Genomic DNA, 6600 nt, shown 5'->3' with positions numbered 1-6600 from the left:
TGTAGGGGAGATCGGGACAAGACGGAACATCCGATTTTCTGATAAATAATGTGGTTTTAAAAACTTTTTTTTGAGAAGAGGTAGAGAAACTGACACGACAGATGAATATTCACAACTAAATGATTGTTTTTAACATTGATGTTTGGAAACATTCAGAAATAAATTTTATTAAATTGTTATAAATATGGAACGCCTTTTTTACTTGTTAAACATCCCATTGAAACTGCATGGATACAAGCTAATGTGTCCAATAATTAGATTATAATGTATAAACGTTTTCAATATTGTTCGTCAACCGCACGACCATCAAATGATTGTCAGACACCGCACGACCAATCTTATTCGAATTTTTTCTTCTATCTCTGGTCTCGTTGAGATAAGAAATGTGTTTAATCATTGACACATAATTTCGAATAAATTAATAATGATTTGTTCAATCAATCCTAAATTGACCATTTTGCAGAGGATCTTCGAGGATTCTTGACGCCAATTTGAAAATTACCTATAAATAAATCAAAAGCAAAGGATATAAAAATGAGAACATTAAAAAAGTTAGATAAATCTTCAACAGAATTGGTAACTCTGGTAATGTAATGGAAATTCAAATTGCTCTTGTATTTCAGAAAACACAGTTTTTATGTTAGCAATTCATAGGCCATGTAGCATCTACTTTGGCAAAGCAACATTGGGAATAATTGTTGAAAATAAAAATGGGAACCATTTGCCAAAAAATGAATAAAATTAGGAGAGTTAATGGTCTCAGTTGAAGTTTTATGCAGCACTGATAGATCCGGTTTAGTGAACACAGTTAAAGCTCTACATTTGATGCAGTGCCAAAATGAATTCGATTTTCGACGACATCCTTACACACTGATAGTAGCTGGGCAGATTACAGGCCAGTTTAAAATGGTGTTCTAGCACGATTGCTGACAAATGGATTTATTTTTATGTGATTTTCTTATTGTAAGCTCAATCTCTTCTTTCTACGATTTAAGAAATCTTATTTATAGTAATTGCAAATCGATAAAATTGAGTTCAATGTCTTATGTGCTCGTACTCCCCAGGATTCAATTCCTGAGCAAGTAACAAGAAGAATTTGATTTTTTTCACCTGGAAAATAAATTTTTAACTAATTAGTCGAATTTTTAAAAAAGAACAAAGAAACTTCTACCAGAAATATCAAAAAAATTTTAACAAATTTTTTTTGAAACCTTTAAACCATTACAACGATTTTTGTAGACAACTAAATTTTCAAACGAAAACTTTTGTACCCGGAAAGTGAATTTTTAACCCAAAAGGACAAATTTTCTATAAAAAATTTAAGAAAAAAAAATTAAACCAATTATGATCTAAGCCAAACAATTGAATTCACAACTAAATAGTTGAACTTTCTTGAGAAAGGGACGAATTTTCAACAAAATAGTTGCGTTTTGAAACAAATAACTAAATTTCCAATCTACAAAGAAGAATTTTCAACCAAAACGTCAAATTATGAAACAAAAAGGCTGAACATCAAATAAAAGTAGCTGCATTTTCAATTTTGATGCCGCATAGACAAATTTTTTAAGCTAGTTAAATTTTCATTTTAAAAGCATCAACCAGGATAATTTTTTAAACTACAATATGGTATATTAAAAAAAAGGTAATGATTTCAGAAACAGAGACGAATTTAAGAAAAGAAAATAGTTGAATTTTGAATTAGCAGTTCAATTTTAAAAGAGGTAGTTGAATTTTTAACCAAATGGTCAAATTTTTAAACAAATAAAAATTATCTTTAACCAAAAACAGTTGCATTATCAAATAATTGTCTCTTTAGGATAAAAATACTAATTTTACATTAAGGAAAGGAGAAAGTTGAATTTTCAAACAAAAAAATATAACTTTTTGACAAAATAGTGGAATTTTTAACAAATTAGTTAAATTTATAATTTCAATAATTTAAACTTTAACCAGTAACAATTGCATTTTCAAATAAAAACTTGAAGTTGCAAGCCAAAAATACAAATATATAACAAAACAGTTTATTTTGAACGAAATGAATAAGTTTTCAGCAAAATAGTCGAATTATTTAATAAAATAATTAAATTTTCAACAAAATGGTTGAATTTTCAAATAAACATAAATCTTAAAGGAATGAATTTTTAGAAAATAATTTGAAAGTTCACCCAATAATAAAGTTTCAATAAAAAATATTTATTCTCAACGAAAAATATATTAGTTGACATTTCAAAAAAATTCAACCAGAACAAACTTTTTTATGGAAATAGTCGAATTTTTGAATAAAATAAATAAATTTAAAAAAATAAGGTCAAGTTTCCAAACAAAATCATATATTTAGAAGAAAAAAAGTTAATTTTTTGGAAATATTTTTGAAGTTTGACTAAATATTTGAAATTTCATAAAAAAATCATTAATTCTTAAAGAAAAATATACTAGTTAATATTCTTACTAGAAAATTATTAAAATTTATATAAAAAAACTGTAGAATTCAACCAACACAAATTTGGTTCGCAAAAGAGTCGAACCTTAAACTAAAACAGAATAATTTTCATACAAAGAGTTGTATTTTTAATAAAAAAAGCTATGACTTTTATCAACTATGTTTATCAACTTTTATCAATTATAATTTTTATAATTTTTTTTTTTAGAAAACAGTTAAATATTTTACTCGAAAATATAAATGTTTAACCCGAAAATTTAATTTAAAATTGAATTTAGCCAAAAGGTTCGTTTTAAAACTAAACTCTTAATTTCCAATCAAAATGGAATAGTTACATTTGTGGTTGAAAAAATTAATTTTCAGTTGGATAATTCAAAAAACAAAATTTGTTTATTTAGCATACAAATTATCTTCCATACCGCCTGCTTATTAAACTAAAAAAAACCGGCGCGTGATAATTAGTTTTTCTGACTTTTTCGTTTAAAATGCCGATTTTTGTTGTAAAATGTTTAAATAATCTAAATTTGTTCAAAAAATCACGAATCATCTTTAGATTCGAATAATTTTTTAATAAAAACTTTAACGTTTGACAAAAACAGCAACAGAATTCGAAATTGTTCAAGCTTATAAATTTTATTATCCTGAACAAAAATCATTATATTTAAACATAATAATTTTTTATTTGAACGACTAGCAATTCCAAACAAAAAACACTAACGTAATATTTATTGAGAATTTCTAATCTTCTTTGACATCTAATAATTTTTGGCAAAAAATTCTAGGAAATAAAAAAATAACAAGAAATGAATAAATTTGTGATTAAAGAAAACGAGAGAGAGCAAAAATAACGACTGGAATTTAGAAGTTGCGTTCTTTTTTTCCATCTTTTTAAATGTGTTTTTTAAATTTAAATAAAGACATTTAATAGTCTGCTTAGTCCAAATTCAATCGTTGGATTCTTAATTTTTTTATTGTTCTTAATTTCCAAAATTTGAATATTGGACATTAAAAATAAATTTAAATTCTGCTTCATTTTAATTTTGTTTCTTAAATTTTTATGACTTCTGTTCATAATAACCGATTTCAGGTAAAAATTTTGTATTATAATCCAGCACTGTTTAAGAATCTAAAACCTTGTTTCGACTTCGAAACATAATTATTTTTTTTTTCTTTTAATTTCAGCTTATTGTGTTAATGATAAAGTCATCTAAAATTATTGTAATTTAGTTTTAGAATTAAACACAAAAAACTAACTTTTTTAGAAAAATCTATTTTAGTTCCGTTTTTTCAACTTGTGCTCAGTAAGTCATTTTTTTTGTAACTAATTAATAAAATTTAAAGGTAATTTAACTCAAAATGATCATTGACTGATAGAGTGAAAGGAATTTAAAAAATCATTAGAACGAAATTTTTATTCATTTTTTTCTGATGCTCAGCGCAAGTCGAACGTCTCCAACTACCAACATAACCAACAAAATAATTTCAGCAAAAAGTTATTAACAAGAGTAAAAAACATTTTTCAAAAAATTTTAACGCAATTGAATTGATAGTTAAAAATTATAAATGTCTCCAGTCGCCAGCGGCTATTCGGCTATGCTTCTATTTTTGAGACAAACTTAATACAAGAATTTCATCTTTGACAATTCGCAGAATTGGAAGTTGAAAATAATTGATTTCAATTTGAAATCGTTTTCTACTCTTCAATAAATAATAATTTTAAAATCTATTTTATAAACGTCTTTAATAGGAATATTATGCTTTTTGAATTTATGCGCCGAGCATCAGAAAAAAATAGATAACATTTCGATTCGAATACATTTTGAAATCCCTTTTGCTGTATCAGTCACAAAATACTTCGAACATCATTCCCTGTAAATTTTATTTAAAAATTCCAAAAACTGCCTGCGCTCAATTTGAGGAAAGAAATTAATTAAAATCGATTTTTCCAAAAAATTAATTTCTTTGGCTTTGATTATTGAAATAAAAAAAGCTACAGCTTTTAGCCTAGAGGAAAAAATATGCGCAATAAAATTATGCATTTGGAAATAATCTTCACAAATTAAAATTTAAAAATATTTTAAAAAGCTTACCACTTCCGGCGAAATAATTTTATTTGCGTTTATTCGATCCGGCAGGTGAATTTTTGCAAATAGGATATACTTTTGCGAGAAATATGTCATTTTCTTTAGTAGTGATATAAAAATAGGATGATCTTATTTATTTAAGTTATCCCTTTTTAAAGAAAACTACCATGTGACAAAAGAGGTTTGGGGCAATTGCTATTTCTTGACATTTCAGAGATATAGTAGAACCTTGTCTAAAATAAGATATCCCGTGCTCTATATTTTTATCGATTTTGTGTAAATTCAGAGACACAACAATACCGCATTTGTCGTAAAACCGGAAACATCGCTCATATATTATTTACTGAGATTTCGTAACATGCCTCAAGCCATGAAAAACAAGGCTGCCTTAAGGCCCTTCCTCAGGTTTGAGATTTAGTCGATGTATTTACAAATAACAACTTTTCTCCTACAATTAGAAATTGTTTGATGTCACATAATGGGTAAATACAATCGTTCAAAGAGGGATTTTTAACATAATCGTCTGGTTCTTGTTTTATTCTAACTAATTGAAAATATGATGTATTTTACGCGTCTGCGAAGGAGAAAGTCGCCACCCTTAAAATCCTTTAACTATTAATTGTATGGTATCAGATTTTATCCATATAATCTAAATGCTTAAATGCAATTGCTCAAAGAGGGATTTTTCCCTCTGGTTCTTGTTTTATTTTAATTAATTGAAGGTATGATGCATTTTATGCGTTTCGGAAGGAGCCAGTCGCCATTCTTCTATCCTTCAATTATGAATGGTTTAATGTAATATTTTAGCCACATGATCTGAATAGGTAAATACAACCGCTCAAAGAGGAATTTAAAAAAAATCGTCTGGTTCTTGTTTTACTCCAATTAATTGAAGATATGATGGATTTTATGCCTCTGGGAAGGAGGAAGCCGCCACCCTTTTACCCTTTAATTATGAATGGTTTGGTGTCAGATTTTAGCCACATAATCTAAAAAGGTAAACAAAATCGCTCAAAGAGGGATTTTGCAAAAACTTTTTTGGTTCTTGTTTTATTCTAGATAATTAAAAATATGATGCATTTCATGCGCCTGGAAAGAAGCAAGCCGCCACCCTTAAAAATCCTTTAATTATGAATTGTTTGTTGTCAAGTTTTAGCCACATAATCTAAATGGTTAAATACAATCGCTCAAAGAGGAATTTTCGAAAAATGGTCTGGTTCTTGTTTTATTTTAATTAATTGAAGATATGATACGTTTTATGCGTCTGGGAAGGAGCAAGCCGCCATTCTTTAATCCTTCAATATTATGAATGGTGTAATGTAATATTTTAGCCACATAATCTGAATAGGTAAATACAATCGCTTAAAGAGGAGATAAAAAAAAATTCGTCTGGTTCTTGTTTTATTCTAACTAATTGAAAATATGATGTATTTTATGCGTCTGAGAAGGAGCAAGCCGCCATCTCTGATATCCTTTAATTATCAATTGTTTGGTATCAGATTTTATCCATATAATCTAAATGCTTAAATACAATCGCTCAAAGAGGGATTTTTCGAAAAAAGGTCTGGTTCTTGTTTTATTTTAATTAATTGAAGATATGATGCATTTTATGCGTTTGGGAAGGAGCAAGCCACCATTCTTCTATCCATCAATTATGAATAGTTTAATGTAATATTTTAGCCACATTATCTAAATAGGTAAATACAAGCGCTTAAAGAGGAATTTTAAAAAAATTCGTCTGGTTATTGTTTTAATCTAATTAATTGAAAATATGATGTATTTTACGCGTCTGGGAAGGAGCAAGCCGCCATCCTTTTATCCTTTAATTATGAATTGTTTGGTATAATATTTAAGCCACATAATCTAAATAGGTAAATACAATCGCTCAAAGAGGAATTTAAAAAAAATCGTCTGGTTCTTGTTTTATTCTAATTAATTGAAAATATGATGCATTTTATACCTCTGGGAAGGAGAAAGCCGCCACCCTTTTATCCTTTAATTATGAATGTTAATTATAAATATTTTAGCCATATAATCTAAATGGGTATATACAATCGCTCAAAGAGGGATGTTTCG

The sequence above is a fragment of the Belonocnema kinseyi genome, chromosome 6 (genome assembly GCF_010883055.1).
Source record: "Belonocnema kinseyi isolate 2016_QV_RU_SX_M_011 chromosome 6, B_treatae_v1, whole genome shotgun sequence".
In the NCBI taxonomy this organism is placed as follows: Eukaryota; Metazoa; Arthropoda; class Insecta; order Hymenoptera; family Cynipidae; genus Belonocnema; species Belonocnema kinseyi.
The sequence above is the reverse complement of the archived record's forward strand: the minus strand, read 5'-3'. Positions refer to the sequence as shown.